At 49.7% G+C, this 13,918-nt stretch overlaps 1 protein-coding gene across 1 annotated transcript in view; it reads left to right on the plus strand.

Moving 5' to 3' along the window:
* Positions 1–10,997: 10,997 nt before the first annotated feature.
* The window catches only part of LOC138567181 (forkhead box protein N2-like), a 124,293-nt gene continuing 121,372 nt past the window's right edge, over positions 10,998–13,918 (plus strand). Inside the window, exon 1 of the mRNA XM_069645155.1 lies at positions 10,998–11,473. The gene's annotated coding sequence lies outside the window, so the exon portion shown is untranslated. The remainder of the gene's footprint in view (positions 11,474–13,918) is intronic.

A 13,918-nucleotide genomic window follows, 5' to 3' on the forward strand; every position in this document is an offset into this window, starting at 1 on the left:
GCCGGTGCTCAGGAGCAGTCAGAGAGTCCCGAGTGGAGCGGTACTCCGGGACCAGTGAAGCCGGCATCGGTACCAGATTTGGAGGATGCACCTCGTGTGGCCTCAAGCTGCATTACAGCCCAAGTCCATTGGGCTTCGGATGCTGCAGACCAGCGCCACCCTCTGGCAAAGGACTTTCAGATTACACAGCCAGAGGGAGTAGAGGCGCAAAAGGAAACAGTACCTGATGAGAGGGAAGCGCCCTCCCAAAGACCAACAAAGGACAAAACTCAAACTATTACAACAGATGGAATCAGTGTGGAAGGAGAAAACATTGTAGCCACTTCCCCGAAAAATCAAAATATCAAAAAAAGAAAAACAAAGTATAACACAAAAAGGAAGTCAACGAATGCACAACTAAGAATGAAAAACAAGAACAAATCGTCCTCAAAAGATATATGGATGGAGATAGATGAAGAAACAACCACGACTTCCCCTCCCCAAGATCAAAAAACAAAAGGAGGACAAATGAAAAGAACACATGAAAAAAACAAAAAAGGAATGACGAACAAGGAAAATAAGCAAAGAACACATGCCAGAAAGACGTCTCTTAAAAAGGGGCAGATCAATTCGCTGATGGACTTTTTTAAAAGCCAAGGAAAATGAAAATATGATATCCTGGAATTATCCAATGCAGAAATCTTGGAAGCAATAAAAGAAACATCCCCGCCGCCCAAATCACGCAAAACGGCAACAATTGAAGAAACATCAAGTGAAAAGCCCCCAAGCTTGGTGAAAAGCCCACTTCATGGAGCCAAGTTGGTGGTAGCTTCAGGGACCACATACAAAGTAGGGGCAGAAGAGCCTAAATCAGTGCCTGCGGATCCATCAAACCAGCACGTACTAAAGGCGAACAAAAAAGGAACTCCAAATAGCACGCACAACACAGAGAACAGTGATAAAGAAACCAACTCCTCAGCAATCACCGAAACCCAGGACCAGAGAAGCCCAACGCCTGCGATATCATCACCAAAGGTGTCACAAAACGTTCCTGCAAGTACTTCACTGACATCAGCAAGCCCAGTTAGGCTGGACTGCAAGGGAGACGTCCAAGACCCATCCTCGCCAAAAGAGCTTCCCTCTAGAGACTTTGGACTGTAGACACCACCACGACCAAAAAACAAAACCCGAGAGGAAAGAATAAATGATGTGGAGAGTCCAAACTTGGTAGAGGAAAGTGATTATGTAATCAATAAGAAAATGGGGCAGAGAAGAAATCTGTCCTCACCACCCTCACATCGGCAATCATTTGACCAGTGCTTAGACTCTCCACTGGGCTGCCTTACTAGAAACGGCAGAGACAGTTTGGGCCAAAAAGAGATGTCAACAAAAAAATTGGACCTGACCACCATTATGTCCGCTATCACCATCGCCCTTGCTCCATTCTGTAAACTGTACGAAGCTCTAAACGACTCGATGAAAGACCAAACAACAGTCTCCGCAATGACACTGACAAAACTGATATACTTGGAAGGCTACGTGAAGGCATCGGAAAAACGCTTCGAAGAATTTACCACCTCGAAAAACAAGGAAAATCAGAAACATCGCACGCTAGAAGAAACAGAACATGTAGCAAAGAAAAATCAGGGCAAAAAACCCTCATCAAAAAATGTGTCAACACAGACTCTGTTCTTAACAAGTGCTATCGATTTGACCAAACAAACGGCAAACGCTGAATCTCAAACACAAGGGGCCTTCAGCATCTTTAACACCAACCCGGGAAACGCCCACATCTTCCCTTTGCCACAGAACAAGGTTTTCAACTTCAATCCAAACATGACAGAAGTGGACAGACCATCATCCTTAGGCCTGCAAAAAAAGAAAGAAGCAACACCAGAAAAAAAGAACAACAGTAAAGAAGGAACCTTGACCACAAAGATAAACGGTCAAAAAACAAATCAAATACTCTTCAAAATACCACAGGAAATGACAAGCAAAAGATTATCGCCACAAAAAAAAGGAAGATAAAAACCAACCTCAGAGCAGAAGCCTAGCCCGAACAACAGTGAATGAACCGGGGGTGACAAAAAAGAAAAACAAAACACACACATGAACCCATGAACCAATCACCAAAGCAACTAAATAAGTCCCCAACCACGGCTGATGATTTTTTGACGTACAGAGAAATGATGGACATCTCCATCTACGAAGAACTAGAGGAGGATGTCGAATTGAATACTAAAGAAATGAGCCAACAGACATCTAGAAAGGCAGACCTCCAGACACGTACCCAATACCAAGAGACGACACGCAAAGGCTCTACAAACGACTACCAAGATAAAATCCCAAGACGGGAACGGGAGAGGAAAGAAAAAACACGCGAAGACGATGCTAGAACCTCCCCGGATCAAAGAGCGGACAGGTACTCCAATAGACGAACACAGCAACCCACTGTTCAACCCAGGAAAAGTTATCAGCAAGATCATTATGCAGGGCGAGAAAAAAAACACCATTTTCACACAACCTTAGATGAGAGAATTGACTCAAGACAGCACGCCGACCACGCTCACCCAAGAAAGACACTGTCTGAAACTGGATACTTATCTATAACCTTGAAACTTGAACAAACAAGAGATAACAAAGAGGACATAATCCTGAACAGAAGTACAGTTTAGAAAATGTTCAGACAACTTCGGTCAGTTCATCACTTGTCAACAGAGGACCTAACTTTAGTGGAACCATATCACTCAGGGAGCAAGGCAAAATGGTACCTACACATAAGAACCAAGAAAAATGGATTCCAACTCAAAGTGGCCCAAGACCTATTAGCAGAGAAAGGCCTCTGGCTAACAGAGATTACACCTAAGAGAGCCCCGAACACACCCAAAACACCGCGAACAATCAAGGAAAAGAAACCGCACTTTGTGTCTAGAAAGGAATCACTCTATAAAGACAACAGGTTGCATCATGACAAAGAAGTCTCAGAGACATCAAAAGAAAAGCAGACACAAAGGACAGCTGCGCCAAGAACAGCTGAAAAAAGCAAAATCGAGGAAAACAGAAAAGAAAGCAATACACTATCTAAATCAACAAGTCATGAAAGGTCCATCTCAGTGGATACCAAGACTTTAGAACAGGCAGTCCACTCTAACAACCCCTCAAATGGGGCAGAAAACCAGTTCAGGTCTTCGGCAACCACGAAACCACTCTGGGCATGGTTGCCAAAATCACTTATTGCAACCCTGCACAAATAGCAACCAACGGCCTTGGGAGAAGGGGCAACAAAATCAACATCTCCAACGACTCGACCAGTGAAAGAAAAATCGATACAGAACGCCTCATGGAACGCGTGTGGGTACAAGCATCTTACGACACGTGGGGGCCCGGACTTGGGCCTTTTCAATATAATCGCACTACAAGAACATTGGTTAATTGAGAAACCAGCGCTCGAGGGCTATGAGATTGCTTTTGCATCGGCAAACAAGAACAGACTGGGGCGCCCGTCATCAGGACTCCTGGTGACAATCAGAGTGGACAGTGGACTAAACATCATAGAAACCATGACGTCCTCAAGCCACCACCAAGCGATCAGAATGTCATGGACAACACACGAGAAACACTTGGGGGAAAAAAACAGCAACAGAAATTGCAATCATCAATACTTATTGGAATCCACAAGCAATCTCTGACAAGAAGTTCTTAACAATACTGGAAACAGAAATTGACAGGATATATGCGGAAAAAAAATCTCTCATGTAATCATCTGTGGAGATCTAAACTTGAAACAGAAAAACGCAATCAAACTCAGGATCCACAGAAGAAAAACTGCAGTAGAATCAAGAGGAGAACTGTGGAACAACCTGATGTCATCAAGAGGCTTCCACAACTTAGACCAGACTTTCCCCCTCCCCAGTAGACCACCAACTTGGGAGAGAGGAGACTTAAACTGCACTTTAGACTACATCTATGCGTCTGAGGCGATGTTAGAAGTGATAACTGAATTCGAAGTTATACGCACTGAACCAAGTGATCAAAATCTCCTGAGAGCAGCATGGAGTTCGACAGTGGGTCCCAACCCAAAAATGAACTCAGAAATAGAATCCAACGCACAGGGCAATCGCCTAAAACTGACTGCAGCAAGAGTTGAAGACCTGTTGAGAAACTACAAAACTAAATCAAAAGCAGCTGAACACGACCAAACAGTCATTGACTATCGACCACTGCTGAGCCCCTATAAAGTACCCACCCCCACACAAGGACTGGAAAGGTAGAACCAGCGCTCCATCAATACGACAAACAAATCGTGGCGAAACGTGCAAGCCTGAGACAATTAAAACGCAAAGCAAAAAAGTACAACTCACCTGAACTAGTAGCCCAAGTGGCACTAGAGGAAAAAAGATATAAGGCTTGGATTAAAACTCATCGAATAAATCTCTACCAGAAAGACTCAGAAGAGATATTAAGAAATGGAGCGGGGAAAAACGCCAGAGAATTCTGGTCACTTCTAAAAAGAAGAACGGAACACAAAATCAACGAACTATCAAACTGTGTGAGTGAAGAAAAATGGTCAACGCACTTCGAAGCTCTCTTCAGAAAACCAAAGGCTCCCGACGGCCCAGATCTAAGCCAACAGGATAGCCCATGGGTGGATGTATCCGATCAAGAAGACATCAGAGAAACAATCAGGAAACTGAAAGACTCACGAGCACCAGGCCCTGACGGCGTCACTAACATTGACTTAAAAACTTTTCAAAAACAATGGATCCCTTTCATCAGCCTGGTATTCAAGCAATGCGAAAAATCAAGAGTAATACCAGGATCCTGGACATCTGCAAATGTGGTACCCATATACAAAAAAGGAGATAAGTCTGATCCTTGTAATTACCGGCCCATAGCCCTTCTTGATACAATTGGCAAAATCTTCAGTATGCTTCTCTTAAAGAGGTTCCAGACATGGGCGACAGAGGCACCGTGAAATGACCCGTTTCAAGCAGGCTTAAAAAAAAAACTCATCAACGACAATAAACATCATGCTCCTTAGCATAATCAAGAACAAAGCTATAGAGGCCTCGGCCAAAGTCTTTGTGGCCTTCATCGACCTGACCCAGGCCTTTGATCGTGTTGATAGAGAGCTCTTATGGACGAAACTGAACACCTGGAACTGTCCGCAAACCATTTTGGCACCGATTAAAGCGCTACATATGAGTGAAGTTAAACACAAAAGGTTTCCTGTCCAGCAAAATTCCAACACGGAGGGGTTCAAACAAGGCTGCCCTTTGGCGCCAGTCTTGTTTGTCGCCTTCATGGGAGACTTTAAAGACATATGTGCCACGGTGAGAGCCTTCCCCTCGAAAATAGGGAATATACCAATGCCACGTTTCACATATGCAGATGACATCGTCCTAATGGACTTGACGCAGATAGGACTGCAGAGACAATTAGACAATCTGTCAGACTACATAAAGCACTCAAACTTGGAGGTAAATAAGGAAAAAACAAAAATCCTAATCTTAGGAAAAACAACAAAGAAATAAAACACCTTCAAATGGACGATGGAAAAAGTCCCGATCGAGACAATATCAAAATTCAAATTCTTGGGAGTTCTCATAGACAATTCACTGCAAGAAGCTAGCATGCAAGCCCATCTGTGGGCGACAGTGAGATCATTATCGACGCAAGCTAACATTTTGGAGAAAAAATATGGAAGATTCTCTCTAATTCCAACCATCAAATTTTACAAGGCGAAAGTAGTTCCGGCACTCACATACGGTACCGAGGCAATGCCGGAAATCCCTGATGCTTTCTGGCTAAGGCTAGAGGGCTACTTTTGGAAGACATTTCCGAACCAACCCAAATCAACGGCAATGGCCGGCATAAGGAGGGAACTTGGACTTACTTCGCTCAGAGCCATGGTGGAAGCAAATAGTATTGCGCTTTACCGGAAAACCATCATCCCGCAATGCCTCCCGCTATACCAACTAATCAAAGAAGAAAGCGCCATAGAAAAGTGCAAAATGCTTAAGAAATGGACAGCAAAGATAAAGCTCAAACTAGGTCAAGTAGCCTGCACCGAAGCGGATCTAATTGAAAACCCAATGAAAATCAAAAAGAAACTGGCTGACTTAGACTGGATCGCAACTCTGGAAAAGGCGGCGGAAAACAAACTTCTGAAACAGCTTCCACTGTATACATTAAAAAGGAAAGAAACAGCTCAGTTCCCGAGAAGATTCCCGAGTAGACCTCTTCGCCAACTCTTCCTAAGAGCACGTTGAACCTATTAGCTACAAATGAGATTCTCCAAATCAGAGGCCAGTAGGAAAACAACATTTGTAGACTATGCAAAAGATCAGACCAAATTGAAAACGTGAGACACCTGCTCACCGGCTGCCAGGCAATGTCCAAAATATGCCGAGATTATTTACGAGAAACGCTGAGCTCATTTACAGAGCCGGAAGAAGAGCATTGGTGGCCACGTTTAATTGGCGGAGGCAGGACGTCTTGGACTATAGCAACAGCCAAGATACTGCAAGCAGCCTTGACAGAATGCAACCAGTTGACTAACGAACAAAGATTGGCCTCCGAAGTCCCACTACCATAATCTTAAGAAGCTTCACAACCAAAGAAAGATCCTTGTAAAATCTTAATTAGATATAAACAAGTAAAAAAAAAAAATTAAAAAAAAAAGTAGAGTAGAAAGGTTTGCGTTTGACTGCAGCAGTTGCTGGCATAAGCCACAGGAGCCTGCACTCTATGCTGGGTTTCAGTGGGTCCCTGTGCCACCGGACGGGCGACTGGCATAAGCCACAGGGGCCTGCACTCTATGCTGGGTTTCAGTGGGTCCCAGTACCACAGGACGGGCGCCTGGCATAAGCCACAGGGGCCTGCACCCTATGCCGGGTTTCAGTGGGTCCCCGTGCACCACAGGGGTGCCTGGCATAAGCCACAAGGGCCTGCACTCTGTGCTGGGTTTCAGTGGGTCCCTGAACCACAGGACGGGCTCCTGGCATAAACCACAGGGGCCTGCACTCTATGCTGGGTTTCAGTGGGTCCCTGTACCACAGGACGGGCTCCTGGCATAAGCCACAGGGGCCTGCACTCTATGCTGGGTTTCAGTGGGTCCCTGTGCCACTGCACAGATGCCTGGCATAAGCCACAGGGGCCTGCACTCTATGCTGGGTTTCAGCGGGTCCCTGTGCCACCTGAGGGAGGAGCTCAGGTCAGTCTTCAGAAGGCCCACTTGGTCAGTAGGGAAGGACCAGAGTCTGGAGTTAGGCCAGCCTGCAAGGGGCGGGGGCTTAGACCAGTGGTCTTCAAACATTTTTGGCCCAGACCCCCCTGAGCAAAATTTGGGCAGGCCGGGCCCCCCCAAAAATGCCAAATGGATAGTATGTACAAATGGCTATGAACTATTGCGTGCTATCACTGCACCCTATTCCCCTCATCCCACTCCTACCCAGTCCCTGGGCTCTCCCCACCCCATCACTCACCCTGGGCTCTCCCCACCCTGCTCCCACCACTATCCCATGGTTCCCGTCCACCCTGCTCCCACCACAGTCCCTGGACTCCCCCCATCCCGTTCCCAACACAGTCCGTGGGCCAGTGGCGGCTGGTGAATTTTTTAAGTGGAGGGGCATAACTATTTCCCCCAAAAATGCCATAGCAACCGAGCGCAGTGAGGGAGCCTGAACCAATGAAGGGGGGTTTGGTTGGTTGTCCCTCCGTGAATTCTTTTTAAAATAATGGGTTAAAATGTTGCGTTGTTGTAACGCTCACCTGATTCCCGCAGAGGCGCCGGTCTTGACTGGGTGAATGCCGTATCTTCAAAGGTGATGTGTAACACACGGTTGGCTCTTTGGGCTGGACCTCTGTGCACTGTATGTCTGACTCGAAGAGTAAGATGTATGCAGATAGAAAATATGGGATTAATGAACTGGGGTTATTGGGTGCCTCTCTCCTCTTCCCTTTCTCTTCACCTGTAGAACCCCAAAGGTTAAAGCTCTCACCTTAGGTAAGTGAACGCCGAGCTCTCCATCTGCCTCGGGGCAGGGTGCCGTAACCAGTTTCTTCACTGGATAAGGGTGCAGGCCTCTTGACCTCAGAGGACTGCTGTCCGTCGTTAACTGCACGAACGGTAAGTTCTGGGCACTTCAAATGTCTTAAAAGTCTTTTGTAATGATATCTCTTGTTTTGCAGGGTTCCGGCGATGGCAGATGGCGGGCTGATGAGAGTTGAGGATCGATTCCCGGGTGAGGAATAGAAGCGCCTGGAAGCACGTAAGTAAGCGCTTGTAGCCTGCTTCACGATGCGCACTAACTGTCCCTTTTATCTTGCAGGTACAAGTTCGGAGCATTAGAGAAGCTGAAGGGTGCTGGAATACCCACTGGATTCGGCGTGGGAAGGAGTAATGGCACGTGAGTAATAAAGTTGCCCAATGTCTTTAAACGCACCTTCTTTAGTCTTTCAGATGCGGGATGCAGCGCCGAAGGCCTCCGGAGCGTGCGAAGAGCTGGTAAGCTTTTGTCTTTCAGATGCCGGAATGCAGTGCGAAGACCTCCGGAGCATGCGAAGAGTAGGTAAGCCTTTGTCTTTCAGATGCCGGAATGCAGCGCGAGGCGTTGGTGACAGCCGATGGACCAGGTAAGAGATGCGCTGCCACTGAAGACCGTAGTGCTAACCTGTTCTTTCTTTGTCTTTACAGGTGCTGCTGAAGACTGGATTCCAGGATGGTAAGCCTTTGTTCCCTTAGGCCCAGGATCAGAAGCAGAAGACACGATGAGCGTTCTGCTGCAGAGAATGCAGAATAGCGCAAAGCAAGATTCATCCATCGGGTGTGGTTTAAATAGCCTCCTGTAGTGCTTAGGTGTCTCCTTCCACAGCCACGCCTAGGTAAGAAAAGAGTTCCTGCTTTCCAGAAGAGTTCCAGTGTTCTGAACCTAGGGAGTGGCTCCTGCCCCACCCAACTGGAAAAGTAGTCCCAAACAGAAGAGGATCAGGGGTTCAACTGGCAGGTAAGTAAGCAGCATGGTCTGCTGCAGGTAAGTCCACCCAAGCATTATGAGCCCGGCGCTTCCAGCGCTGGGACTGGGCATCTTTATGAGCCTGGTGCCACTGGCGCCAGGACAGGGTCCAAAAGGTCCCAATTGGGACTGGCTGGCACTCGGAACCGGGGTTATGGGTCTGCTTCCAAGGGAGTCGGGCAAGTCCTGATCTTTTGGAAGCAGAGATCATGACAGTTGTAGAGCATACTTTAAAAAAAATGGGTAAATAGCCAAACAGTTTGCAATTGGTGCTGGGGAGCCCAGGGGGGAGGCATGACATTTTTTACTGGACATCTGTCATAGAGGTCCAGTAAAAAAATACCATCCCTGTCCCCTGGGCTCCACCGCGCCTCAGGAGAGCTGATTTTGGCAGGTGGGTAGGGGGATTGTGCAATAAAGGCATTTAGGCATTTTTAAAATGCCTTTGTTGTACAACCCTCCTTCCCCCCTCTATCCATCACTTGCCAAAATCAGCTCAACTGACCAAAACAAACTAACACATACACACACATACACCAATCACTCTATCATTCATATGAGCACCCATCACCATACACTCACTCATCATAACACAAGCATACACGCATCTTTACACATGTTTAAATTTAAAAAATGAACATAAACGTGCCTTCTGCATTGGTCTGCGTGTGGGTGCTGAAACGCCCTGCTCCAGGCTGCTCTGTCCATATGTGCGAGAGACGCAGGAGCTCCCCCTCGCACATACAAGCATGCAGTGCCCCAGCCAGCATTTCCAATGAGCTATGCAATGCTGGCGAAGCAAAATGCCCCAGCACTTGCATGGCTCAGTGAGCATATGCGGCTGGGGTACTAAACTGAACTGTCAAAGGGAAATTGTGTTTCCCTTTGACAGTTCAGCCAGCCCAGGAGCAGTCCCATTGTTTTGCTGGGCTGGCTCCTTAGCTCCTCCATAATGGGCGAGGGGGCCCCCTCGCCATTATAGATGATAATGATGTGTTATTTATATAGCACCTTAATCCAAAGCGCTTTACAGAGCAAATATTTATGTACAATATCACCCAACCAAAATTGGTACTCATTTATCGACCTCGGAAGCATGAAAGGCTGAGTTGGCCTTGCCGGGATTCGAACCTGCGACCTGCAGATCACGTTCAGATCGCAACAGCGAGTGCTCAACCCGCTGAGCTATCTTACTGTCAGGCTCGGACTGGCCTATAGGGCAATGTGTAGTATCTTGCCTCCTGCAAGATATGCCTGGATCAGAGATGACATGGAGCAGGAAGCAGGCTGACCCAGGTAAGTACAAAGAGAAGATGCTTTATTTGCTTAGTTACATAGATGCAGATCATGAAAAGATAGGAGAGGAGGTCACAAGCATCTGTCCTGGTTCCCTGCGATACTCCAAGTCCCAACCATCACTCTGTGGAACTCCCAAGCCTCCAACACTCCAGGCCCCACCTCACCATTCCATGAGGCCCTGCATTCACTCAGACCATACACAGATCAAGCTACAACACAATGCCTGTACCAAAAATCCAAAATGCTAGTGTGGGCCAGTCAAAATGGGCCACCTTTTGGCCAATGTGGGCCAGTTTGATGAGTTACTTCACTGTGCACTTAGTAATTTTGACCATTGTTGCTGAATAAATATTCTTTTAATATCACAATTTACTTACATTTTAACACAAAGCACCCCCGTGGGTACTATTCAAACAGTCTGTGACTAAAGGAATGAATATCCATTTACAACTGTGGGCCACTTTTTCATGGGTGCCCGAGACAGTTTCATGCTTCAGCCCGACCATGTGAACCGCCCCACCCACTTCTTCCAATCAAAAAAAAAATGTATTTTGATTTTTTTTTTACATTTCATGCTGGCCTCTCATAGCCCCCCAGGGATGCGGCCGCGTCCCCCCCCCCCCCCTGGCTTAGGCTGTCTCGATCGAGGGCAATCAAGAACTTAAGAGTGTGGGGGGGGGCGGTCACGTCATCCCACAATGAACACTTGTCCTCGTTCGGTAGCCTCTCTCTGCCTGCTGTCCCCAGCGATCCTCTAACCCTCTCGGGCCTCTCCCAACCCCTTCCCCTCCATCTCCCCTTTCTACGTACCGGTGCCCCCTCCCTCTAATCGCACCCCTTGATTCATACCCCCACTTTCTTTTCCCCCACTGAACCCCTCATTTATCTCCTTTACCCAAGTGGCCTAGGGACGTAGCCCCTCTCCCTTTTCTCTCCTTTGCTCCCCTCCCGATATCCGTTCCTTCCAGGCCCAGCCCCTTCCCGCCTTACATCCACAGTCGACTTCCCCCCGGCGTCCCTTTGCCTCCTCCCCCGCTCTCCGGTACACAATGCCGACTGACAAGGAGCAGCGTCCTTGTTGCCATGGAGATCAAGAGATGCAGTGATGGAGGGGGCCTCGGCCCCTCGCAGCCTCTTGTAATCGACAAGCAATGGGAACACCAGAGTCGCACTGAGAGGTAAGCCAGAGACCCCGAGGCACGGGAGTGGCGACCGGAGGAAGGAATTGGGGGTAGGGAGGTGCCTCCCACAGAGGAGAGATGAGGAGAGAGAAAAAGTGAGATTGGCGAGTGGAGAGAGCACGAGGAAGCAGAAGAGAGGGATGGAGAGAAACGCGGGAGAAAGCAAGAGAGCGGGTGGGGGTGAAAGAGCAGAAGAGATGGGCTGGGCACATGGCGGGGGGGGGGGGGGGGGGGCAGGAGCAACGCAGAGGGGAAGAGCCGTGCGAGAGATCAGAGAGGACCGATTGACAGCAAGAGAGGCAGTGGCAGGAGTTGGAGAGTGAGGCGGATTTAGACGGCGTGAGCTCGAGAATTATGGGAAGGGAACTGTGAAGAGAGTTCAGAGAGATGAGGAGCGAGTCACAGAAACGTGGGGAAATAGACCCAGGCAGGCACGCACATGAAGGGATAGAGAGCAAGAGGCACGGGGCGGGGGGGGGGGGGGCAGAGAGAAGGCGAGGGGGTAGGGAAAGGACGAGGAGGGCAGGGGAGACAGCAGCAGCGACGGAGAAGGGAAAAGGATGGGAGGGCATCAGGGCAGGGAGAGAGCAGGGAAAGTGGGACAAGGGCAGGGGAGACAATGGGAGAGAGCCTGGGGCACAGGGGACAGAGGCAGCCAGGCGAGAGAGCAGGGAGAAGAGGATGAGGGCAAGGGAGAGCAAGGGGGTAGGGAAAGGGCGAGAAGGGCAGGGCAGAGAGCAGGGGGCACAGGGGAAAGCAGCAGAGTAGACGAGGAAGTCGGGAAAGGGAGTGGAAGGCAGGGGCGGCAATGGGAGAGTCGGGGGCACAGGGGACAGAAGCAGCCGGGCGAGAGAGCAGGGAGAAGAGGATTAGGGCCAGGGAGAGACCAAGAGGCACAGGGGAGAGCAGAGAGTAGGCAAGGAGGGCAGGGAAGAGAACAGGAGGCACAGGGGAGAGCAGAGAGAAGGCGAGGAGGGCAGGGGAGAGAACAGGAGGCACAGGGGAGAGCAGAGAGTAGGCAAGGAGGGCAGGGGAGAGAACAGAAGGCACAGGGGAGAGCAGAGAGTAGGCAAGGAGGGCAGGGGAGAGAACAGGAGGCACAGGGGAGAGCAGAGAGTAGGCAAGGAGGGCAGGGGAGAGAACAGGAGGCACAGGGGAGAGCAGAGAGTAGGCAAGGAGGGCAGGGGAGAGAACAGGAGGCACAGGGGAGAGCAGCAGAGTAGACGAGGGAGTCGGGAAAGGGAGTGAAAGGCAGGGGCGGCAATGGGAGAGTCGGGGGCACAGGGGACAGAAGCAGCCGGGCGAGAGAGCAGGGAGAAGAGGATGAGGGGCAGGGAGAGACCAAGAGGCACAGGGGAGAGCAGAGAGTAGGCAAGGAGGGCAGGGGAGAGAACAGGAGGCACAGGGGAGAGCAGAGAGAAGGCGAGGAGGGCAGGGGAGAGAACAGGAGGCACAGGGGAGAGCAGAGAGAAGGCGAGGAGGGCAGGGGAGAGAACAGGCGGCACGGGGGGGAGCAGCAGAGTAGACGAGGGAGTCGGGAAAGGGAGTGAAAGGCAGGGGCGGCAATGGGAGAGTCGGGGGCACAGGGGACATAAGCAGCCGGGCGAGAGAGCAGGGAGAAGAGGATGAGGGCCAGGGAGAGACCAAGAGGCACAGGGGAGAGCAGAGAGTAGGCAAGGAGGGCAGGGGAGAGAACAGGAGGCACAGGGGAGAGCAGAGAGAAGGCGAGGAGGGCAGGGGAGAGAACAGGAGGCACAGGGGAGAGCAGAGAGAAGGCGAGGAGGGCAGGGGAGAGAACAGGAGGCACAGGGGAGAGCAGAGAGAAGGCGAGGAGGGCAGGGGAGAGAACAGGAGGCACAGGGGAGAGCAGAGAGAAGGCGAGGAGGGCAGGGGAGAGAACAGGGGGCACGGGGGAGAGCAGAGAGTAGGCGAGGGAGTAGGGAAAGGGAGAGAAGGCTGGGGAGACAATAAGAGAGAGCAGTAGGCACAGGGGAAAGCAGCAGAGTAGGTAAGCAAGTATGGAAAATTGAGGGGGTGGGGGAACAAAGGAGGGCGCAGGAGGCACAGGGGAGTGCAACAAAGAAGGGGAACGGGTAGACAAAAGGGAATGCAATAGTGGAGAACAGGTGGGGCAGCGAAAAAGTCCACAGGCGAGTGGGGCACAGTAGTCGGTGATCGATTGGGAGCGAGAGATGGAATTAAACAGGAGAGAGAGAGAGAGAGCAACACAGAAGCGAGACAGTGAGCAAATAGGAAGGAGATGGGAGAGATGGGGAAGAGGAGAAGGGAACCGGGAGAGCCAGGCGGGAATACGAATGGCACGTGAGATGGAAGGGAAGAAATGGAGAGCGCAGAAGAGGCGGAGGAAAAGTTAAGTGGTAGTGAGTGTATGAGAGAGAGACAGAAATGTGGAAACACAGAGATAGATGGGGAGATTCAGTT

This window comes from Ambystoma mexicanum, chromosome 2p, assembly GCF_040938575.1.
Source record: "Ambystoma mexicanum isolate Mex_15411 chromosome 2p, UKY_AmexF1_1, whole genome shotgun sequence".
Taxonomy (NCBI): Eukaryota; Metazoa; Chordata; class Amphibia; order Caudata; family Ambystomatidae; genus Ambystoma; species Ambystoma mexicanum.